Source organism: Orcinus orca, chromosome 11, assembly GCF_937001465.1.
Source record: "Orcinus orca chromosome 11, mOrcOrc1.1, whole genome shotgun sequence".
In the NCBI taxonomy this organism is placed as follows: domain Eukaryota; kingdom Metazoa; phylum Chordata; class Mammalia; order Artiodactyla; family Delphinidae; genus Orcinus; species Orcinus orca.
Genome location: NC_064569.1, coordinates 46817820 through 46844455, shown reverse-complemented (window position 1 = coordinate 46844455; position 26636 = coordinate 46817820). Strand labels below are relative to the sequence as shown.

General features: G+C 37.4%; 1 long non-coding RNA gene across 1 annotated transcript in view; it reads right to left on the bottom strand.

Annotated features, from left to right (window-relative positions):
• LOC117203941 (uncharacterized) overlaps window positions 1–26636 on the bottom strand; it is a 464617-nt gene that overhangs the window by 349734 nt on the left and 88247 nt on the right. Inside the window, exon 4 of the long non-coding RNA XR_007469983.1 lies at window positions 13897–14006. This is a non-coding gene — a long non-coding RNA (uncharacterized LOC117203941). The remainder of the gene's footprint in view (window positions 1–13896; window positions 14007–26636) is intronic.

The window sequence follows — 26636 nt, the reverse complement described above, 5'->3', positions numbered from 1 at the left end:
GGAAATATAACAATTGTAAATATTTACACACCCAACATAGGAGTACCTCAATACATAAGGCAAATGCTAACGATGCTTTCATGTAAAAGAATGAAATTAGAACACTCCCTAACACCATACACAAAAATAACCTCAAAATGGATTAAAGACCTAAATCTAAGGCCAGACACTATCAAACTCTTAGAGGAAAACATAGGCAGAACACTCTATGACATAAATCACAGCAAGATCCTTTTTGACCCACCTCCTAGAAAAATGGAAATAAAAACAAAAATAAACAAATGGGACCTAATGAAACTTAGAAGCTTTTGTACAGCAAAGGAAACCATAAACAAGACGAAAAGACAACCCTCAGGATAGGAGAAGATATTTACAAATGAAGCAACTGACAAAGGATTAATCTCCAAAATTTACAAGCAGCTCATGCAGCTCAGTATCAAAAAAACAAACAACCCAATCCAAAAATGGGCAGTAGACCTAAATAGACATTTCTCCAAAGAAGATATACAGATTGCCAACAAACACATGAAAGAATGCTCAACATCACTAATTATTAGAGAAATGCAAAACAAAACTACAATGAGGTATCACCTCACACCAGTCAGAATGGCCATCATCAAAAAATCTACAAATAATAAATGCTGGAAAGGGTGTGGAGAAAAGGGAACCCTCTTGCACTGTTGGTGGGAATATAAATTCATACAGCCACTGTGGAGAACAGTATGGAGGTTCCTTAAAAAACTAAAAATAGAACTACCATATGATCCAGCAATCCCACTACTGGGCATAAACCCAGAGAAAACCATAATTCAAAAAGAGTCATGTACCACAATGTTCATTGCAGCTCTGTTTACAATAGCCAGGACATGGGAGCAACCTAAGTGCCCATAGACAGATGAATGGATAAAGAAGATGTGGCACATATATACAATGGAATATTAGTCATAAAAAGAAACAAAATTGAGTTATTTGTGAGGTGGATGGACCTACAGACTGTCATACAGAGTGAAGTAAGTCGGAAAGAGAAAAACAAATACCATATGCTAACACATATATGGAATCTAAAAAAAATAAAATAAAAAGTCATGAAGAACCCAGGGGCAGGACAGGAATAAAGAAGCAGATGTAGAGAATGGACTTGAGGACACGGGGAGGGGGAAGGGTAAGCTGGGAAGAAGTGAGAGAGTGGCATTGACATATATACACTACCAAATGTAAAACAGATAGCTAGTGGGAAGCAGCCACATAGCGCAGGGAGATCAGCTCAGTGCTTTGTGACCACCTAGAGGGGTGGGATAGGGAGGGTGAGAGGGAGTTGCAGGAGGGAGGAGATATGGGGATATATGTATATGTATAACTGATTCACTTTGTTATAAAGCAGAAACTAACACACCATTGTAAAGCAATTATACTCTAATAGAGATGTTAAAAAACAAACAACAACAACAAAAAGATGCAAAAAACAGAAAGGATACACAGATAGGATCACAGGGAGCCACGACCTTGTGAAGGCGCATCGGTGGAGCTTAGGAGCCAATAGCTTGATTAGAGCCCTTCATACTTCTCTCTGTTTAAACTCTCTGCCTTAACAAAAGAGCAAGCATGCAGGGGCACTGAACTGTTTTCAATGTTCTGTACATGACTCAGCCTTCTATGCTGTTCATGTGTTTTGATATAAAGTTGAATAAACCAAACTCTAGTTGTTGCCATTGTTTTTTTTTTCTTTTTTTTTAACAACTTTATTGGAGTACAATTGCTTTACAATGGTGTGTTAGTTTCTGCTGTATTACAGAGTGAATCAGCTATATGTATACATATACCCCCCATATCTCCTCCCTCTTGCATCTCCCTCCCACCCTCCCTATCCCACCCCTCTAGGTGGTCACAAAGCATGAAGCTGATTTCCCTGTGCTATGCAGCTGCTTCCTACTAGCTAACTATTTTACATTTGGTAGTGTATATATGTCCATGCCACTCTCTCACTTTATCCCAGCTTACCCTTCCCCCTCCCCATGTCCTCAAGTCTATTTTCTACATCTGCGTCTTTATTCCTGTCCTGCCCCTAGGTTCTTCAGAACCTTTTTTTTTTTTTTAGATTCCATATAGATGTGTTAGCATATGGTATTTATTTTTCTCTTTCTGACTTACTTCACTCTGTATGACAGTCTCTAGGTCCATCCACCTCACTACAAATAACTCAATTTCGTTTCTTTTTATGGCTGAGCAATATTTCATTGTATACATGTGCCACATCTTCTTTACCAGTTCTTCTGTCTATGGACACTTAGGTTGCTTCCATGTCCTGTCTATTGTAAATAGAGCTGCAATGAACATTGTGGTACATGACTCTTTTTGAATTATGGTTTTCTCTGGGTTTATGCCCAGTAGTGGGATTCCTGGGTCATATGGTAGTTCTATTTTTAGTTTTTTAAGGAACCTCCATACTGTTCTCCATAGTGGCTGTATCAATTTACATTCCCATGAACAGTGCAAGAGGGTTCCCTTTTCTCCACACCCTCTCCAGCACTTATTGTTTGTAGATTTTTTGATGATGGCCATTCTGACTGGTGTAACACACTACTGTAAAGAAATTATACTCCAATAAAGATGTTTAAAAAAAATTGTGTACTGAAAATTAGAAAAAGTTTAGTAAAACATATGTTAGTGCGGCCATAGAAGAACTGGACATGAAGACATCCAAAACTGCTTCTAATGCCAAGCATCAGTGATTCTATATTCTGAAGTTGACGTCTATAGTTCTATGATAATGCAAATTTGGCTCAATGATTTAATGGACAGCACTCTTGAAAATAAAATTCAAGCAATATTATGCCTGATAGAAAGCATTTTTTTAAAGTTCTTACGGATCTTAAAAATTGTATAATTGCAAATGTTCATGAGGATATAACTGAGTAGTCCTCTTTCCCTACTTGCTAGTATGTGCCAGGGTGCCATAATTATAAGAGTAATTATGAAAGGAAAATGTACTCCCTCACAGTGAAATTTATTTCATTCCTCTCAGTAAAAATGCCTTGGCAAATCTATGAAAATTATTATAGATGTAGAGAAGCTCTACTCTGGGGAAAAGACATTAAAATAGGGCATGGAGAAAAGAAAAAATAATCACATAATAGATGAAAATATTACATAATACTCCATAGATGAAAATGCCCGTTCTCTTTTGCACAGAAATAATAGAAGAATGCAGTAAAATCTGTCCCAGTGTTAGAAGATGTTTTATGTCCCAGTGTTAGAAGATGTTTTATGTACTTTGCCTTTTTATCATACCTCTGATTTTGGTTAGTTTATGGCTCTGCTTCAAGTTTACTTTTATAGAGATTAATGCAATTTATACAGTATATTTCATTTTATGATATACTTAACAATAAGTGGATAGTAATTAAGGTTGTGTGATATGGAGGAAAAATGCCCAGGAACTAAATACATTTTAAAAAATGTGCTCTTTGAGTTTAATAGCATTTGAAGTATTTAAATAGCTTAAATTAAATTAGAGTTAATAGAGTTTAAGTAAGGTTATAGTCAAAAAAGAAATATTCTCTCATAAAAAAGAAAGTTATTCTGGAGTCATGGACGTTTTTTCTCTTGATTCTCCGTGAAGAAACATCTTTGGGTTATTAGGAGTCTTCACGATTACCGTGCAGTCAAAGGCTCATGAATTGACGATGTTGCACGAGAACTAAGAAGTATTCCATTTCCACAGGTGAAATTTCCTACAGAAAACCCCAATGTAGGTATGAAGAAATTGTTAACACATCAGGCCAACCAAAATTCTACTACATTCCACATTCAAACATGCAGCAAAAATGACTGACATGAAGTAGAAATGGAGAATAGCCTCTCTAGCCAATCCTGTGCATAGGGAACCTCAGAGATGCTTTTCCCTAAATCAGACAAGTGAGGACTTGTTTAGGGTTTTTTGTTTGTTTCTCATTTAAATTGTGCAATGATGGACTTAGTTCTGGCATTGGACGGTGGCCTGCTTAGTTCTGGCACTGGATGGTGGCCTGCTTCTAAAGGCAGGATCAGGAGAGGAGTTGATGAGATAGTAGGAGGCTAGCAGAGCTTCAGAAGCCAGCAGAACCTGACTGGTGGCACCATCCTGGCTTCTGATAGGGCCAATCTTAACACCATCACATACACTGTCAGGGTCTCTTGGTATTCACCAGTACTGGTATGTTTTTTCCAGATGTATGGATTGGCATATGACGTATGGGTCAAATACCCCTTTCCATTCCCTCAATAAATCAAATTCTAATGCTCTTAAAAAAATAAATTCTAAATATCTAAAGCAACAACATCAATTTCATTTAAATCTTTATCCTTATATAGGTAAATTCAGATTTTTTTAAATGAAAATAAACCCGAAATTAGTCACATACACACACACAGAACAACTTTGGGAGGGAAGAAAAGAAAACCTGCCAACTAGAAGATATAAAGACAATTCAACTACAAACTGAACTCCCTTTTTTTCCCTCTTGGCTCAGATGGAATGAAGCTGGAGTGACGTTAAGCTACATTGTCATTTCCATGGGAAGAGTAAAGGAATGACATAAAGTTTAATCCTCTATGCGTGGAGGCCAAACTACTTAGCTCTACTTTTGATTCTGGTTTGTTTATAAATGTATCTCACATTTTCTTTTGTAATCATTAGTACAGCAAATGTTGCATAGCACTTGGCACAATGCAGTTACTGAATAATGAATGAAAGAATTAGTTAATTAGTGAAAGAATATAAATTTCAGATGTCTTTACTCATTTGCTTAACTAAGATCCCAATCAAAACCGAAAGCCTCTTTTGGATTATCCTGTGAGTATTATAAGAGAACAATTCTCTCATTTCTCAAAAGAAAAAGGACTGACTTCTTTTGAATCAACTGAAACCCCCATCATTATTCTTAAATTTTAAAACAGAGCTTTAAAAGAATTCCTCCAATTACTTTAAAAGAAAAAAAACACGACTTCAAGTGTGATTTTCTGGTGACTTGGGTTCTTGATATTCTTTGATTTGCTTACTTTTTCTATAAAATGAATGGTGATTAAAGTATCTTATCATCCAAGTCACTATGAGTGGTGTAGTAAAGTATACAAAACATGAAGAAATATAATATGTTATATTTCTGATTAGCTGTGTGAATTCTGGCAAGTCATTTAGCCTATTTGGACCTTAGTTTCCTCACTGTGAAAGTTTCACTCAAGAGCTGTTGTGAGGACAAATAAGGTATGAACGTAATATAAGACACGATATCAATGGAAGACATTTCTGCAATATTTATGTAAACCACATTTTTTCAAGTTAGATCATTTAGAGAGAAAAACATATCTAGATTTAGAGATAAAAACATGTCTAGAAGAGTGGGTAAATGAAAAGAATACTGGACTTGGTATCAAGAGACGTATATTCAAGTCCCAACAGTTTTACCTTTGTAGACCAGAGCCCTTGGCCATTCTGAACCTCAGTTTCCTCATCTACAAAATGGAGGTAATAATACCTCACAGTGTGGTTGTGATCTAAGATATAGAGAAAATTAAGGAGAGACAGGAGCTAGTCTTTTCTGTGAGGAAACTACATAGTTCAGCCTCCTTCATTCCATGAAGATGAAGGGAAAGGCTGCAGGACCAAGGTGGGTTCCATCTCCCACCATGAAGAATCCAGAGCCTCCTATGAAGGCAACGTTCAGGCATGTAGCAGCTATCTACTTCTGATTTTAAACTCTAGGGGTTTTCCCACTCACTTTGAGAGCCTCCACCTTGCTGTTCCAACATCACATCCAGTCTCTTCATGGAAAAGCCATAACCAAGAGAACAGGATCACTTGGCCAGAAGGGTTCTTAGAGGTCCTTTTTTTTTTTTTTTTTTTACGGTACGCAGGCCTCTCACTGTTGTGGCCTCTCCCGTTGCGGAGCACAGACTCTGGACGCGCAGGCTCAGCGGCCATGGCCCACGGGCCCAGCTGCTCCACGGCATATGGGATCTTCCCGGACCGGGGCACAAATCCTCGTCCCCTGCATCAGCAGGCGGACTCTCAACCACTGCGCAACCAGGGAAGCCCGAGGTCTTTTGATAGCAGTTAAATGTTTGCTCTTTGGTGTCATCCTTCCTGGTGTCCAGTTCCAGTTCTGCAACTTACTGGGTGTGAGTGCTTGAGCACGTTACTTGGCTTCTCTGAACCTCAATTTTCACATGCTATAAAAGAGGAATAATAATATCTATTCCAGTGGATTTTGAGAGGATTAAGTTAGAGAATCAAATGCCTGTAACTTGGTAAATTTTAAATAAACATTGCCTATTATTTGGGTTAATTCCTTCATTTGATGGGTACAAAGAAAATAATAACAATAAATATAAGTAATTCCTGATATAGCTCCTTGCCTTTTGAGCGTATTTTCCCATGTGTTACCTTATCTAATCCTTTTGGTGCCCCATGGAGTGGGTTATTATTAGTACCATTTTGTAGAACAGGAAACTGAAGTACAGGCAGATGATGTAATGCACCCAGGATCTCTTCCAGAGCTCTTAAGTTAGGTCTCTTTGACTCCCAGACAATACATTTTCAGTTGGATCAGGCTAACCCTAGGCAGAAGGATTAATAATAGCTACCATTCACTTTGGGTTAGGCATTGGTTGGGCCTTTACATGTGTTATCTTACTTAAGCCTCATAACAACTTTATAGTAAAGAAAATATTAGAGTCTCCATTTCAAAAAAGTTAAAGTAACATGCACAGGGTAATTGAGCTATTAAGTACTGGAGCCAAGTTTGAACCCAACCAATTTCATGTTTATCATTAAACTAAACTGTCTCCTGATAGAAAGCTATGCTGGAGCACAGTGTTCAAGAAAGAATGTGTCTTTATCCAGCATTATGAGAAGTGAGGGAGAACACAGATTAATAGAAATATGCCAAGACCTTCATATAAGATCTACCGTGTTAAGCACTTTACCTATGTTATCTTCATAGCTACCTCAAAAGGTATATGTTATTACTCCCACCGAAACAGACGCAGAGAAATTATCCTTCACTTAAAATTACAAGGCTAATGGCAAAGCTAAGATTTAAACCCAGATGTGAGAGTGAAGCTCTTGACCTTTCTATGACAATGACACTGTAGGCTTTTAAAACATAGGTGAATTTAGACATCATCTCCACTGGTTCTCACCCTTGCCTATGAGCAAACTGAGGCCGTAGGAGCCCATGTTTTTCCTCGCAGTTAGAACTTGTGACAGAAGTCAGCTTGCCCAACTCCTAACCCGGTGATCCTTCTAGCTCACCAGGAAGTATAAATGTGACCTCTGTCCTGGGGAACTCATACTCTAGGTGGAGAAACACAATCAGAAAGCAACACATGTTAACATGTATCAGAGCCTGCATCCTGTGCAGAAGGGGCATGTTTTCTAGAAGTTACAGAGACACTGGGTCAGGGAGGACAGAAGAGATAAGTGTGCAGACTCTCCAGTTTAAGACACATAAGAATCACCCCTGAGGAACCCACTTAAATGCAGATTCCCAGGCTGGGAACAGAAAGTCTGAAAACAACAGTCTACATTGTTTAATCAATAGCTCTGATTCCGAAGCATATGCTCTAATTCCCTGCTCTGAGAAATAGGAAACTTGTGAGTATGTTGAAAGAGCAGTAAAAACATAAGATTGGGTGTAGAAGATAAGAGCAGATTGAAGAGCATTTTGGAAACCAGGTAAAACAATGCACATTTGATATAATAAAGAGGGGAGCTTTGGAGAAGGGGAGCCAAGATGAGTGAGGGCTCCATGAAAAATGGAGTGAAGCAGTGAGTTCATGGGATGAGGAATAAAAGGTAGGAAGATGAAGGGGTGTGTTTTAGAAGCGTTTCAAATGGCAAATCCATAGAACGGGCAGCTGGTCAGATGCAAGGCATAAAGCAGACGGACCGTACGAGCACCTGGACAGAGGAGAAGTAGTGGGTCTGGCTATGGAGGTGCACACCTACGCATGGCTAAATGCTAATAAATACCACTTTAGTCGTACACTGTGACAAAGTTAAAAATTCTTCTTGAAACATATAGTCATAAAAGACATAAAGTGCTCCTTTCAGCAATTCCTATGTGAAAAAGGAGGCCAAACCTCACATTCCTCATAGAGTCCTGAAAAGAACCCTTTTAAAAGGACACAAATTAGAAAATGTTTTGCTGATACTTGATCTCCCTCAAACCGGGAGGCCCTCGGTTTGGCTCGGAAAAAGTTGATTATTTAACTCTTCTTCAGCAGTTTTCTTCATATCTCTTCATTTTTGCCCAAAGACAGAACAGTGAAAAACTAATACTGGATATTCAGAAAACTATCTTCAGAAAAATCTTAAAATGCTCAACCAGCATCTTTTTTAATCCTTTTTGCAGTTAGAAGAAACATGAGGCACTAAAATTGGATATCAAGGAGTTCTAGTCTGGAATGGGTAATCTTGCCCAAAAAAGAGAAAAAAAATCAATAAGATAAGAATACAACTCAATTTCAGTTAAACCAGATAAACCACAAATAACGCTAAGAACTTTCTAATTGTTTTTTTGTTATAACTAAAGGATCCAGGTCTTTGAAGTTTTTTCCATTAACATTTGAAAATAGAAGCAGGACACTACGGTCTATATCAGTGGTTCCCAACCTTTTTGACATCAGGGACCGGTCTCGTGGAAGACAATTTTTCCTTGGGGGGGGGAGGGGGGATAGTTCAGGCAGTAATGTGAGAGATGGGGAGCGATGGGGAGCGGCAGATGAAGCTTAGCTCGTTCACCTGCGGCTCACCTCCTGCTGTGCAGCTGGCTAACATCTGAGGCCCAGGGGATTTTCTTAACAACTGATACATTATCACTGAGCACTGCAGAGACACTGAAGGGGTTGGGTAAAAAAAGGAGGGCATTATAATTCAACTCCAAAGTCTAGTTCACTAGCTAGAACATTAGTAAATGTCAATGGATCAGCTCTGTTAATCTATGAACTTTGTACTTTAAAATTTTTGCTTTATACATGATCGTTGATATAACCTAAGTTTTTCAATTTGAGGACTTCAGGTCCCATAGTTTAAAGAGGAAAGAAATCATCTGCTCTTATTTAGACAGTTTATTTCAGTAAAACAACAGGGATCTTTTGGTTGTTTCTGCCTCCATCCCCCGCCAAAATATACTAATGTTACCGAGCCTAAGCTCGTACTGCTTGCCGCACAACAGGCCAATAATCGAGGGACGAGCTGTTGGGGCAGGGAACAATGACTTTATTTGGAAAGCCAGCAAACCAAGAAGCTGGTGGACTCGTGCCCCAAAGAACCATCTTGCCTGAGTTAGGGTTCAGGCTCCTTTTATACTAAAAGGGGAGGGAGTAAAGTCAAACACTTCCTGGTTCCCATCAGCCCCCAGAGAGTATGTGTTAATTTCTTCCTCCCTGCAGTCATTCACGGGTGGGCCTGGTCAGGATGTTTCCTGTGAGCCAAAGGTATTTTAGCTTAATGCTCATTACCTGGGAAGCAGGGTTCCCAGAGATGGGCCATTATGTATCAGTTAAGCTTATAGGCAACATCCCTTTAGTGATTAACTTGTTATAGAATACAAAAGGTTCTTCCCTATTACACTGAGAGTCCACCTACTCATCAAGGAATTCTGATTATTATAGCAAATGTTATTAGATGAACCAGTCATTCTGGGCTCACATGAACAGAATTTGGAGTATTTCTATGCTAACACTCATCTGATCATTGGAAATATTTCAATACTTTATTTAACTTGTGGTCATTCTCATTTATTCATTTATTTCTTATTAAACTGAGTACCTATTATAAAACAGGTACTGCTAGGTGTCAGAAAAAGGATAGTTGAAATATGTGGGAAGGTGGGATTATAAAAATGAAGAGCTCACAGTCAAGTGAGAGAGAGTTAATTATGCAAATAGCTAGAATTTAATGTGAGAAACACCATAATGGATAAATACCAAATGCTGTGGCTACACAGAAATATGAGGGGGAAGGTTTCATTTGAACCCAGTCTAAAAGAATAAATAACAACTAAGTAAAAGGGAGTGACATTCAGGGCAAGGCATTCTTGGCAGGTAACAAGCTATGAAAATGCTAAGATATATGAAAAGAGAGACTGTGTTGGCGGGGCCATGAGTATGTCTATGTGGTAAAACAAAGGGAATCTTAGGATGTCCAGATCTTAGAGAGGATCTTAGGAGGACGATGATAGGAAAACACAATCTAGCCAGGAGGTTATATGACATATCCTATAATAAAGTGGGAGCTGTTGGCAGTTTTTACACAAGGGCAGCTCCATATAACGTTTGGATCTTAGAGAATTTCCATCTTTGTCAGAAGGATGGAGTGTGGAGATGACTCAGTTTAGAGAGAAAGCTGGCACAGGTGTGGACAAGGATATGGGGTGGATAGAAGGAGGTATACTGAACACCACTGGCAAAGGGGAGAGGTAGGGTGAGGATAAAGATGTGGTTTCCCACTTGGGTTGCTGGTAGGCAGTTTTTTGTGTACCAGTTAAGCTATAGGATAAAGCCTACCATATTATATGATCTCAAGGACTACCTTAAGTGTCTACTAAGACTTAAGCGTCAAGAGAATATGTTCCACTCTTAGCTTTCTTCTTATTTATCCAGGACCCCAGGAAGTAAATGTGGTATCCATTTACTGTCGGCATCATGGAAGAGGACACATGTCCCACAGCCACTGATGCCATTTGGTGGAGGACAGGGTGGGTACCAGGATGCAGCTGGAGATTCATAGATTTCTAGGCTGCATATAGTACATTCCCATCTTTGTCCAGGTGAGTGATTATCCCCAGGAGGAATTCAGGTCAGTTCTATTGTTAAGAGAGGCCATGAAAGTCAGGGTTTGGGGAGGTACAGAACTCATGGCTATGGAAGATGTGATAGAACACAGGAAGTCAAGTGCTGTAAGATGCTTAATCCCTGAGGAGTTAAATGGTTATCTGAGGGATCCTTTTCTATGGCCCACCACTTCCTATATATGTCATCACTCAGAATATGCAATTTGGTGGGCATATAAAACCAAGTACATAAATGACTACTATCACAGAGTTAGGAAAACTGTTTAAGAGAAGTTCAGAGTACCACAGTGCTCAGAGGAGGGTAACGAATACCCAATTAGTGAATCAGAAAATAATATATGGAAGTAAGAGCATGAAGCTTTGAACAATAGCTTAAAATTCAATGAATTTTAGAGAGATTAGAGAGGAAGAGCATCCCCGTCAGAAAGAATAGCATGTTCAAAGGCTCAGAGAAGGAAAATCCTTGGGTTTTTAAGGAACAGCAAGTAACAGAGAGGATTGGAAAACAGACATAGGAAGAGAGAAGATCTTGGCAAGGTTGGGGTTGGAGAAATGTACATGATGGGAACAAAATATTAAAAACAGAAGGCACATAATTGGTAATCTGTATTCTGGAGTCCCCTGTGCCCAAGCTTCTCAATCTATATGATAGAAGAATACCTTCCTCTCTCTTTTTCACCATAAGCAATTATGAATTTTCACTCTGTTCCTAAAAGGTGAAAAGAAACCCAGGATATTATTATGAACCTGAATAATAATAGCTCATGTTTATTGTGCTAGGCATTGCAATAAATAGATTATCTGATTTAAATAACACAACAACACTATGAGGCAAGTGGTATTCTTATTCATATTTTACAGATGAGAAAACTAAAGTTTAGTGATGTCAGCTTTCCAAGGTCACAAAGATAACAAGCGGGGAAACCAGAATTCAGACACTAAATGCAAAACTCAAGAAAAGGATTTGTTCATGTGCTCTAGATATAAGATCTCTATAAGCGCTTGCAAGTAAGTCAAGTTATACAAATAACCAAGTTTACCATTTCTGTAAAAAAAAAAAAAAAGTAAATCAACTGAAAATAAACATCTTATTCTGCTAGCAGCTCAGAGGAACGTTTCCCATCCTTTCAATCAATCACAGCTTTCTGACAGTCCTCACCATCAGGATCAGTGCAGCATAATACTGAAAAATTCCTGCCATAGCCCAAAGGTCCCAAATGACCTTGGAAGATCAGATAATCCCTCTACTAAATGCCATCATCAAAAAATCATTACCTTTTTCCCTCAAAAACAAACTACCAACACTGGGAGAAAATCTACCTTAAATGAAAGCAAGACACTGATCATAAGAAGAATTTTCTTGAAAATGTCACTACTTTGCAATGGTTTTACTTTTCTTCCATACATGTAAGAAGGAAAATATGCAGGATTACACGTGTGCTGTCTTACCATGTCTCAAGTGACTCCAAGAAAGAGTCATACTTCAAAATAGAGGGAGTATTTCTATGTAAAACCCACATAATGGTAATTATGATCTTTTCTTTAGTTTTATAAAGCCAGCCCACCTCAGTGAATTCCTACATCCCAGATGGAAACTGAATCAGCTAAACAAAAAGAATAAAAGGTGGAGATGGGGCACTAAATAAAATACCTTTTCCAAATTCTCCAGAATTCACCCATATGGAATATTTGAATTAAGCATTGAATACAGGAGCTTCTGAGGGAAATTCTCACTATTAGAGAAGCAGTAGACAAGAAAGCAAGAAGTGGTACCAATGGCCTCCGGCTTCCTCTACATTTTCCAACTTTAATCCCAAGGAAGAATGCACCAAACTTCTTATTCTTTCCTGGAACGACAGAATCTCTACAGTGCCCCTGAAAGCAGCGATCCCGATAAGCAAAATGCCATTAAGCCTGAAAGCAGCAGTTTTATGGACAACATTTAAATTATTTCCATGCGCCCTCTGCTCACGCAGGATCAATCTCCGTGATTGGTGTATTATAATTTCCCCTGACTAAATTGGTCTCTCTCTTTTGCTTTTTCCCCCAAGGAACTCAATTTGCCAGCAAGGAGCCTTTCCTGCCGCCCTCTATTTTTCTTTTCGTATTAACTATAATACAAAGGACTAAAGTAAAACCCAAATTCAGAGATTCTCATTGTTAACCACTGGCAGACATTTTGAAAAGCTCCGAGCATATTTTATCCTACATTTCCATACATTTTTGTGTTAATTTCCAAGTCCAAGTTTTGGGACAAAAAAGCTCTTAGTATTAACAAGGAAACAACTTAGAGGGCAATAAAATTTAAGTTTACAAATTATTGTTCTATTTCTGATACAATGTTTAACATTTCAGATATTAGTCTTTAAACATAATTAAAAGAAAAGTGAACTTTAGAACCAGGTGCATTTTTTAATGTACTTGATATAGGAAATGGTAAAGGGGGAAGATGTTATTTAAATTCTAGTTCTGAAGCACATCTTTCCCGTAATTGTCATAGGAAATTGGAAAATTATACCAACTATCCCTTGATCCTAGACACTGTTTCACCAATAAATTTTTGCTTTCGTTTCATAATTTCCTTTAATATTTGTACGTCTTAAAGGCAATGGCCAAGTCTCTGTATTAAACAAAATGTATATGCCGTCAATGCCCCAGAATCTCTATGAATGAAGGTAATTATCTACAGAGGGGCAATGTGAAAACAAGATCCCCACCCCTTTCAAAAGTATCTCTATTTCCACGGTTTCATAGAATGCCATTTGCCATGTTATTCAAATCAAGTTGAAACATAAATGTGCTTAAGAGAGGTCATGTTCTGGCACTTCTCAAATTTTTCTGCGAGGCATCGCTGTTGAGGAGGAGACTGAAGAGTGAATACATACAGCTTGGCTCTGGAGGGCAGCTCCCAAAGCAACCCACTTCCAAACTTGAAATTTCTTTGAAATCTTGTGATATAGTTTTAAAATGCACGCAAATTGTGCCTACCGCTGCCTAAGGTATCTGTTTGATTTAATATGAAGATTAAAGTACTTATCTGGATCTACTGAGGCATGCTTACCTTTAAGCCATGAATGGTCATCAGCATGATGCTGTGAAGACAGGATCAGCAATGAGAGATGAAGTGCCTCAACTCTGGCGAGGAGTTGCTGCTCCAATGCGACTATAGGTCTAGGAGGAAAATGATGCCATAAGAAAGAAACAAGTGGCTAGACGGAAAGCTTAAAGGGAAACAAAGTCAAACTTACTTCACGATTTGCCTAGGGTCAAAGAATGATGCTTAATAATTACAATGACTTGATTTAGAAGAACATGCTATTAGAAAATGAATGGAAAAAGACAAGGAATTAAACTGTTCTTGTAGCATAAAAAGAAGAGGTAATTTCTCATTCATTTGCACACTTTAAAAACTTAAAACTAAAGTTTTTAGTCTCTTGTTATATAGTAAAGTTACATAGCAAATCTCATTTTAATAAGATGTCTTTAATTACATGAGATTTAGCAGAATGTAGATATAATTGTTTTGATGACATAGTTTATTAACAAAAGAAAAATTATGACATGCTAGTAGCATAAAGGAAGCTATATGCCATCATCCTTTAGGATCTAAATATTATTTGAATGGAAGTATTATTTTTAATTAAAATTCAGTGAAAACATATAAGATTTGTATTAAAGTGATATTATAGTGCTATCTTCAGGGGATAAAAATTTGAGTTTAAATATTATCCGAAAGTCAGGTCTCTTTTGGTTGAGAATATACACTATCATATATCTCTGAGATTCATACCTTTATATCATTAAGTTATATCTTATCAAAAACTATTTAATGAGATCAGTGCTTGCTGAGAATATACACTCTGGATGCTGCCTGATTATGCTAACGATTTGAAACACAGATTTTTAACCATACAAAGTAGAGCTGAAAATCTGAACATATATTCAATTGGAGCAATCAAACTTTTCTGGTTTCTCAGCCTCAACCTAATAGCTATGAGTAGTTGATTGCTTTTTCAAACTCTTTATTGTATACGTTTTCACATATATACAACAGATAAATTCCCATGTACTGTCAACTTTAACAATTTTTCACCAATCTTGTTTCTTCCATCCAATCCGCTGTTTTGTTTTGTTTTGTTTTTACGGTTTGTTGTTGTTGGAGTATTTTACAGCAAATCCCAGACATCATGCTGTATTACCCATAAATACTTCAATGTGTATATCTAATTGATTCTATATAATCTCCATTGCCATTATAATGCAGTCCTTTAATGTCTTACTTTATTATGTCTCCTAGTAAATTTGTCAGTTGAATTTTACTGAATAGAGTGTATACGATTTAGTATCTCAATACTATTATTTCAGTGTAAATATTTAGTCTGGCCATACTTATACCATCCAAGTCTAACATTTTAATTGAATTTGGCAAATTCAGTTATGAACTGCACTAAAGGGCTTTTTTTGTTTTGCTTTTTTTGCAATATTAAGTAGTCAAACCAGTAAAAACCACTTGTGGTTTTACCATCTGAAAAATAAGCATCTGAATGTGTATATACTGGACCAAATCAACCACATCATAGTCAACTTATATAGATGCCAGATTATGAAATCCTTAGAATAGCTGATTACTATTTAAGCAATTAGATTATGTCAAGATCACTTCAAACCAATAAAACACAGAGGCAGTAAGAGTGGAAAGAGAACTTTGGAATCCACACAAGCCTAGGTTCCAATCTCTACTCTGCTACTTAATTAATGCCTTTGTTAACTTCAGCTAGTTACTATTCTGAGTCTCAATAACCTCATCTGTATTATGGGGATAAAAATGCCATTGTAACTACCATAAAACTTGTTTGAATTCAATGTATGTAAAGCATCTGCTATATGATAAATAAAATTCCTTCCTTAATAGCTTCCCAGTCAATAGTCAACAATGAGATGGAAACAACCTAAAAATTATCCTCAGTTCATATGTCTTTTAAAATCTTGTAGATTATTTCAAATACTAACTGTCCCATATAACTAACAATTAATAGATGGCACTCATTCAAAAATACATAATAATTTTTAAAATGTTTTCACTAGATAGATGTATGAATTTATTTGTTTCTCTCATGTTGGATAATACAGTAAAGAAAGATAATTAGCAATCTCAACTTTACTTGGAATTAGTTGGTATGAAATACAACTCCTCATTCGTATTTTTCTCAGGTAAAGTATTTCAATGAGATGTGTACTTTGGGGATCAAGAACTTTTTGAAGTGGTTATTATTAATCTTTAAATTCACAAATGAAGAAACCAAGACGCAAGGACACCATAAGGGTCAGAATAGAAACTTAGACTATTGCCCAAAACTAAACACATTCCAGTAACTCATCTCTCCTCTACTTAATTGAGGATAGTTTGAAAAGCATTTTATTCCCCCCCACAAAAGTAGGAGAATACATTATCATGTATTTGGCTATGGTACTATTTTACTATATAATATTGGAATATCAAAACTAAATCCTGATGTAGCTATGCGACAATGACCTTGTGAAAATAGCATACACACACGCATGCAAAAGCCCACCTGTTCTAATAATCCTACTATGCTTTTGCGGCTCCCTGAAACTCTCTTTGTTGATGAAGATGCTTTTTCATGCAGCAAGGTTGAGGGTTATTGATCTATAGAAGTCTTTATGATTCAGCTGCTGTGGAACTGTCTAGTGTCTGTGTCTCCAGAGTGTGATTTTCCACTGACACCAAGTTGATTCTTGGAAATTTACATGCTGTTATCCGTTTGACAATAAATTGCTGTGTAAATCCTTTGCGCGATACACATGCGGGGCACTTTTTAATAACAAGCTATATATCTTAATGGCTAATCTGTCTTTTTTCTTTTTCTTTTTTTGGGGGGGTGGAGAGGGGGGTTGCTTTTGAAAACTGGCCTTAATCTGCTACAGAGGTCACTTATAAATCGAGCGCATAGGTTCTGTGTGAAGCAAGCAAGTTGTTTTAGCTTCAGACTTCACCCCAAAGTAATCATTGCATTGAGTTGCTTACCCGAGAAACTGACAAGATTCAGTTATTAATGATTTCTTTCTAAACGAGAAAACACAGTTTAGGGCACAAGCGCCAAAACCAGACGGCCTGGTTGGAAACCTAGTTCTTCCATTTACTGGCTCTGAGATCTTGGGCAAGATGCCTAATTCTCTGTGCTTTCGGTCCCTCAGATGTGACACAAGGAAATATGTAAAACTGTTCCTACACCATAGGATTGTTGTGAGGATAAAATGAGTCAAAAACACTGGGAGTTCTTGAAGAGCACCTGATACATAATAGTTCTCAATAAATATGAATCATTGCTATCATGAACACATATAAAAGATCTGTCACGTTATAAGTAATATTTGAACCCCTACTGCATGCCAAGCATAGTGCTAGATGCTTTCAAATATTTTAATCAATTTCATAGTAATATTAAAGTACATGTTTTTCCCCCTGTTATGCTAATAAATAAACCAAGACTCAGAGAGGTTACCTAACTTGCCTAAACTCACAGAGCTGGTAAGTGACTGAACTGAAGGTCGACTTGAAGAGCAAAGAGAACGGCAGGTGCACCCTGGAGACCCAAAGGTCAGCCCTCCAGGAGTCAGCTGACAGTATGCCATGTACTCACATTTCTCCAAAGGTTAGGGATTTTTTTTTAAAAGTCATTTTCTATACCAGTTAATATCAATATTGTAGTTTATTTTAAATGCAACTACAATAACTGCTAACTAATCTGACAATGAAAATATTTTAATGCATGTGTGGCTTTGCCAGTAGGGGCTGGCAGATGTAAGCAGGTAGATGGGCCGCAGAACTTTCCTGGAGGGAAAATAAACTCACTAAGCAATGAGTTTAAAGTCAAGTTCTCTCCTCATATTCTTGGAGATGCCATTCCTCCTACTTGCCTGTGCTACTCCTTCCCACATTCTTGCACGTGGCTGGCTCTTTTTCATTCTTAAGCTCTAAGCTGAAATTCTCTCAGAAGAATGTCCTCTGACCAACCTATATGATCTACTACTCTTCATATCCCCACCCTCTTCATGCTGCTGGAAGCCCTTGTCAGAATCTTCACATTAATCATATATTTACTTGCTTGTCGAATACTTCCCTGTTTATAGATCATGAGGAAATGGACTGTAGTAAATATTCAATAAATAAATGCATCAATGACCCACAAATATTTCGATTTCATCTCACATGTCCCAATATTCTGGTCTTAAAAATATGACTTCTAGTGTCCAAATGTAATACTTTGTTTATGGAACTCTTTGTTTTTTTGATATACCACTATAGCTTTAAAAAAATCACAATACTTAAGTATATAGCATTATAACTCACTTCAAAAATAAACCCCTAAATTAAACCTCCATTTTATATATTATTATATAAAAGTGGATTAACTCTTTTTTACTCCATTAATGTAAAATATGTATTACAAATGACACGCTACAAAGTGTACATTGTAAAATGAGGACAATAACAGAACCGAATTCATAGGATAGTTAGGATGATTAGATCATGCATGGTAAGCACTTAGAATGAGGGCCAGCACATAGTAGCACTTGCGTAATTTACTGTTATTTTTTAAATGATGATGAAGATAGGTTTTCATGACCTTAGCATTGTCATTGCTTGGCATGTTTTAATAATGGTAAAAAATCACCAATGCTACCCAACACTGTTTGGCATAAAATAGGTAGCCCATAAATATTCATTGTTTTCTGCAAGAGGCACACCTCAAGTTAAGAAAATGTATAATATTAAATGTTAATAGTACAATTATTTTAATCAGAGAAAGATTACTCATCCTGTGAACATTATACATAGTTTTTGTTTTGTTTTGATTTTTTTTTTAATTATACCTTCCACAATTGGATACAATTCCTTTTGTAGAATGGTGACAACTGGACAGAAACATCAGTGTTGAGTACTGGGGCAGTGGGGAGGTAGCATCGTGAACGAGCAGGCACACAATGTTTTTTAAAGAGGTATAGATCCTTTCAAGCGGATAGAGCATCACACAAATTATAATATAAATGAACAGAAAATGTGTTTCAATGCACCAAACTCTGATTTACATCAGCTTTTCAAGGACATATCAATTGGATCAAGCAGCATGACACCTGCTATTTAAGGAGTCAATACGTTGTGGAAGATGAAGGGCTGTTGTGATGATTTGAGCCACAGGAAGTGAAAAAACTGTTAGTCCTTATATCTCCCAATCTCCTCTCAGAGAACACAAAGGGAGTCTTTAAAGAAAGAATGGTTTGGGCAAGCAGTACTAAACAATCACTTCTCTTACTGTGTAATCTTAACATTAATTGCAAAGTCTATGTACTCTTCAGGTGTGGTGCATACGGGGGTTGGAAAACTTTTCTAAAAAGAGCCAGATGGAAAATATGTTAGGCTCTAGGGGCCATAAAGTCTCTGCCACAACTACTCAATCCTGCCATTGCAATAAAAAAGCAGCCACAGAGAATACATAAATGAAGGAGTGTGGTCGTGATACAATGAAACTTTATTTATACAACACTAGTGGGCCAGAATCTACCTGCAGGCTTGACTTCTGGGCTAGGGAATTAGCAAAACTAATGTTTCTTGAGTCATTGCCATATGTTCAGTCCACTGGAATATCTTTCACTTCCAAAATCTTTTTTGTTACTTTACACTCTGAGGTCACTTTCCTTACACATTGTGAAGATTAAATGAGATAATCCATGTTAAACGTCTGGGACAAAGTATCCAAAACAATTTAGCTCAATACATGTAGACCTGAAAGCTCGAATGAATTCTAGTTCTGCTACTTATTACTGTGTGGCCTTGGACAAGGTGCTTAAGTTCTCTATACCTCAATCCTTTATGAAATGAGATAATATGAAATGAGATAATAACTACTTATTTCATAGGTTATTGAGAGAAAGTGAAAGAAGATGGATATAAATTGTTTAGAACAGTGCCTAGCACATGCTAAGGATTATATGAATGTCAACTATTATTATTATTATTATTATTATTATTACAGGTTCACAACTCTCAGGCACACTAAATACTGTTTTCTCCATTTAACTAAAAATCAGGAAGAGCAGCATTAGAATGTTATATTAAAGAATTAATTCTAGGAGAGCCAGGAAAGACAGAGACCAGGATGGGCTAGTTAGTTGCTCTAGGTGGTTAGTTGCTGGAGTTAGTTGGGGTTAAATTATGCAGAATGTTAAATAAGGCAAATATTTTGGACTTCATCTCCCAAAGAAGAGAGGAGTTGCCTAGGGAAATTGCTACTCTGGATCTGAATCTGATGAATGATGAATAGTCTGTTGGTGAAGCTGACAAGACTTTTAAAAACCATGTACAAAAGATTTCAGAAAATAAGAATTAAAAAAGAGAGGGCCCCAGAGTCTCATGCTCTCCAAGTATCATGAGGACAATACTGACTGTTCTGCATGAATTTATGCACATGGAACCTGGATGGTTTTCCCCAGAGCTCCTATTGTCCTCCAGTTTACCTGGAATAGAGTGGAGAGGGGGCAGGGAAGAAGGGCTCAAAGCCAAAAACTAAAATCAGCTTTTTCCTAGAATGTAAGGACTGCAACAAGAAGCTAAAGCCAAAAATGACCTAATTTTCTCACACAAGATTGAGGAAAAAGAAGAAAGTCTAGTATAGACACTAAAGCCATTGTAGCAAATACACAAGGGAATGGACAAGAAGGAGTAGGGTTATTCACATAAAGAGACAAACATCAAAGTGAAAGTCTAGGGCTTCCCTGGTGGCTCAGTGGTTGGGAGTCCGCCTGCCGATGCAGGGGACATGGGTTCGTGCCCCGGTCCGGGAAGATCCCACATGCCGCGGAGCGGCTGGGCCCGTGAGCCATGGCTGCGTCTGGAGCCCGTGCTCCGCAATGGGAGAGGCCACAACAGTGAGAGGCCTGCGTACCGCAAAAAAAAAAAAAAAAAAAGTGAAAGTCTAAGGTATATCCATTTGTAACGGGCCAAACGAACAGCCGTCTACGTTTTACTCCAATGGCACCTGATAGTCCAGGACTATGTTTTTAAACGCAACCTCAAATTGATAACGGTAGGATCAGCAGAAGGCCAAAATGCACTAGAGTTCTAGATGACCAATAAACATCACTGGAGTAGCTGGCCCTGAGGTCCAGGTACATGTAGGAGTTTAGTTTAGATCTTATTTATCTAGAGCAGTGCTATCCAGAAGAGATATACTGCAACTCACGTGTGTAATTTAAGATTTTCTAGTACTCATCTTTTTAAAAGTAAAAAAAAGAAAGAAATGTTAAGGATGTATTTTATTTAACCCAACACGTCCAAAATATTATTTCAGCATGAAATCAATATAAAAAATTAATGAGATATTTTATATTCTTTTCTTCGCAATCCATGGTATATTTTACACTTATAGCACATCTTAATCCAGATGTTAAATTTTCACTGGTAATATTTGATCCATATTTAGATTTTAAAAGTGTACAGCTGGAAAACTAAACTTACAAACCCAAGTTGTTCCCAATGTATATACAAGTTTTCCAACAGTTGAATTGAATATTAGTTTTTAAACCTAAATTTATAATTAAGTAGAATTAAATGAAATTAAATTTGTATTCCTCAGTCACATTGTGACATGTCAAGTGCTTCATAGCCACGTGTAGCTAATGGCTACCATACTGAACAGCTTAGAAAACTAGAACTGGTTAGGGTTGGTCCTGGACACGCTCTCTAAAGGAAGAATACCAATTGTCTGAGGGAAAGAAATGCTTGAGAGATTGAATGTCCTTAGGATTTAGAGTCTTGTTCTTCAACCATTCAGTTGTATCATATTTTACCTGTGTTTATATCACACTATTTAGTCTTTCCTGTTAATAGTGTGCTTTAAGTTGTAATTCTATCAAAATTGAAGGCAAAGAACTTTTATAATTATTTTATGATATTTACAATGCTTACCATAGTGCATAAACATCATGATAAAGAAACAATCAATTCATTGATTTAATTCTTTATAAACAAATTAAATACTGAAGAGCCACAGGTTATTCTGATCCTTGAACCAGAGAAAAGTCTTATGGAAAGAAGGAAACGCTGGCTGATGAAGAGGGAAGATTTTCTAGATATGAGAATAGGACACAAAGGCTCACAATAAGCTAAATCTAGGGGTAGTGAGGTAAGGGGAGCATGAGGTAGTTGCCTTTTGGGTAGGATGGAGAGGATGAGACAGGATGTGGCTCAGAGGGTAGTCTACAGTATTGAGACCCAGTCTTGAACCACTAAATTAAAATGGGACTTAATATAAAGGAGGAGCCATTGCATGTATATAAAAATAAAAGAAATGGAATAATCAAAATGGCACTGGAAGAAAATTAACTCTTGCTGTAATATATCAAATCCTGGAGAGGTACAGGCAGTTCTGGCGCTGTTGTTTGTATCTGTGGAAAAGAGTAAATCAGAAGATGCTGCAGTTAATGCTATTAAAACTGGCCCAGGAATAATAAAGTACTCATTTAAAACTGTTCATGGAATTTCCAAATGTGGCTAAACTCTAGTAAGAGCTATTTTAAACACTGTGTAAATCTGGCCCCAAAGTTTTGTGTGAGGTACCCTACCCAACTGCTCATATTGCTGAAAATGCCTGGAGTCATTTCTGAACATTCACATAGCTTATTTAAATACCTACTTTTCATATATCAACAGATTTTTTCCAGTGGAGGAAATGGGGGCAATGCAGTTCGGGGACCTTGCAACCCCTCCAGAATGAGCACTGCTTGACAATCTGTGAATGATTTAATAGTGAGACAGACACGGTTTGTAAGGCCAATAATTTCCGTCTCTGCAACTTTTTGAAATATAAACACACGTGATGAATTGCGTGTGGATTGATGAACTATCTGAGCAACTCTACTGAACAAGGATTCAAGAAACGACATGGCAAAGATCTGCTCTAGATTGAATTATGGAATCGTTTTTAATTGAACCTTATTTATTTTGCTGAGGGTAGGCAGTGCCCTGTCCTGCAAAACCACAAGGAACCCAGGGATCTCTGGCACAAGGAGATTGGTTTCCCACCTTTGTAGCCGAGGAGAGCTGCACTTAGGCTCAAGCAAACAATTCACCCGGAACTTCCCCTTTTCGGAATGTTATGACTCAGTCAGGCAAGATCTCAGCTGAACAGTAACACAAGCTGACTTTCAGGATATTCCTATCAACATTTGGACTCCTTTCCATGCCGGCTCCTACTCACAAAGTTTGCAGTGCCCCAGGTCACTCTCACTGAACAACACCCCCTCTAATAACCCACACACTACACCCTACCGACATCACAATTTACCATTTCTGTCCACCAATCTCTTCACTTTCAGATAAGCTAATCCTTGCTAATAGGCTTGTTGCTTTGTTACTTTTTACTAATCCTAGACAAGATAATGTCTTAACCGGGTTAACAGGTACCAAGACCTTTAGGTGATCACTAACAGGGAATTACAGATATCAGCAACAAGCCATTTGTAAAGACAAATTGAGTAGACTGGGTTCGTTGGTATCCTACAAATAATACTTACTGGGCAGACACCTTCACCAGGTACATCTAGGAGGAACTCTGCCCAAATCCTGATGCGTATGCTCTACACAGTTCATCTAGACAATAAATATGAACTGACTACCTAACGTATAGTGGACACTATGCTAGATACTGACATACAAAGGCCAGTAAGACGTGGTTGGTGTTCTCAAGTCGCCATCAAGCATGGTAAACAAACATATTAAATAATAATTACAACATAATAAGTCCCAATGATCAAAGTCCAGTAAGGACCCAGAGAAGGGAAAAATCAACACTTCTGGAAGATTAGTGAAAGATTTTATGGGGGAGGTGAAAACTGGGCTGAGTCTTAAAGAATGAGTAAATGAGCAAGAGTTACTAAGGAAAATGAAGAAAGGGAGCTTATACAGGCAGCTGAGGTTGGGAGAAAAGAGGATGGGAGAGGCAGGGCAGGAAGGGGAGAGAGGGAGGGAGAAAGAAACGGACAGATTCCCAGGAGATTTTATCTGACCAAATAAAATTGGGGCAAGGAAATGGAGAAGCTGGCGATTAAAGTTCTTCTCTCTACCCCCCGAGGGAATATTCTCTTCACAGTAAAAAGAATAACAAAAGAGAGGAAATAGAATTTTCTGAAAGAATTTGAAATGAATTTACATCTAACCCCAATGGGTTTTGTTATAAAGCAACTTTACTTCCTTCTTGGTCTCAATATATCCAGTTACTAGAATTGCCTTAAGATGAATTCGCATGCCTTTTTTGTAATACATAGACGGAAAATACTTTGTAACTCTAACAATGATTATTGATAAGTCAAAATTTCCTTTGGTGAAATATTATTAAATACTGTATATTTCAAAGAGAACATTTAAGTCATTTTTATATACTCATAATAAAATAGCAACTAATGCTATGCACTGGATGCTATATAAGCACTAAACATATATTAACTTATTTAATCCTCACAAGCATACACAAGGTATTTCTAAAATCTCCATTTTATAGATGAGGATTCTCAGGCACAGATAGGTAAAGTGCTTGTTCAAGATCACACAGTGGATAAGTGGGAGGGGGCAGAGCTAGGATTCAAACCCAGGTGGTCTGTTTCCAGAGTCCAGGTTTTAATTACCAGACCATACTATTTCTTGTAACGATGGAAATGGAATTACCAAATGTACCAACTCTGATAAAACAGAGAATCTGGACAAAACTTTTAAAGAGTTATATCGTCCAGTATTCATGTCTATAGCAAAATGCCTATCGTATGCTGATCTGACAGTCTAGTAAGATAGTTTCCATTCATAAAGACTGTGATGGGAATGAAAAATGAAGTTATATTTAAGTGAATGTGATTAAACTCTGAAAATGAATCATCTCTAACTCAGAAGCATTTATTTGTGTTACCATTTTGTTGTAGTAGATAAAAAAAACCTTAAACCATTCCAGTCACTAAATAATGACCCTCCCTAGGGTGACAAAGGCGTAGCCTCTCCCTATTTAAGTAAATGCTGACAGCAGAACCTGCAGTAATTGGAGCCAGATGGTTTAGAAGAGTGAGACTTCTCTGCTCTGAAATGGAAAACACTTCCATGAAACTCGAGGCATGGGCTTCCACCCCAAATACATCTTTGCAAATTTCTATGTATGCACATGTGTATGCAATGTGTTATATATGCATGGCTGCAGTGCAATACCTCTTTAAAAGAATAAAAATGTGTCAGAACGTATCTTCTATTTATCACATGTAAATTGCACTGCCTTTAATTACATGGGGTGTCCTGACTGCCCTACTTTCAAGGACAAGAGTGAAGAAATCAAGTGTTAACATGTGCATAACTGAAGAATATTTTTACTTCTGAAAGAAATGAGTCAACATGAGCCAAACTTCATTATTTTTGCTGCTGTTTTAGGGAAAGCAACTTCTTTGTTACCAAAAAAGAAAAAAGAACTTGACCATGAGTTGCTCACAGAATAGTTAGCCACTAAATATAGAAAGAAACTATTTAAAGCCAGTAGAATGTAGTCTATTCCCTCAATGGAAAGACCCCAATTAATTTCCAAAGCTAATATTCTGCTTGAATGCAAAGAAAGCTAAGGTGGAAATCAAAAGAACTGAATGTTAATCTCAGCTCTCTCTGCCCCAAAATCACTCTACCTTTTTTTTTTTTACCATAGTCTTCTCTTCTGATAATTGAAGATAATAATACCTCATAGGATTATTATGGAAATAAAAATAAAGTAACAATATTAAATATTTGCAGTTTGCCTATTGATAACTGATATAAAACACTTTAAAATATTAGCAATGTAGGAATTATATTCTTTCTTCAGGCTTATAGTTTCAGCAGAAAAGGCTTATTCCATTTTCTATATGAGAATTCAGCCATTGTTGTAGCAAAATGGATTAAAAAAAGTTTTCAGGAAAAATAATGGTTGTCTTACTAAACCACATTCTTCAAAATGTGTTAAATGTGGATGATAATATAGAATATATGAAATTGCGCTTGATGGTAAATACATAAAGATCTGTAGAGGGGGGCTTCCCTGGTGGCGCAGTGGTTGAGAATCCGCCTGCCGATGCAGGGGACGCGGCTTCGTGCCCCTGTCCGGGAAGATCCCACATGCCGCGGAGCGGCTGGGCCCGTGAGCCATGGCCACTGAGCCTGCGCGTCTGCAGCCTGTGCTCCGTAACGGGAGAGGCCACAACAGTGGCCGCATACCACAAAAAAAAAAAAAAAAAAATCTGTAGAGGGGAGAGAGGATGGTGGAAAAAGCAAGAGCCTTATTATCCCACCAAAACACATTTGGTTTACACACTGGAAAGCCATAGACAAAAAGCGAGCAGCTGTAGGAAACCATCATGTTGATTTAATTAGCTTTGAAGAGGTGTTCTATGACCTCCATGCTGTACAACTGTGGAAGTTTACTCAGATGAATGGCTAAAAACACAATTACACATTCTACTCTAATTCAACAAAATTGAAACTTGTAAAAAAAAAAAAAAAGAGGAAAACACTCTTTATGTGACTATCAGCCATCTTTTTTCTTTTTTTTTAATAGGTTTAAAGGAAAGGATCTCATAGATAGTAACAATAATTGGTGAGTGAGACTGACTCACTGATATGGCTGGCTCAAGAAGGCCTGGTTTGTTTAACAAGGATTGTTTAACCAAATCTATCCGATTAAACATGGTATTATCACATTCAATTTAGATCACCCATTTTTCCAA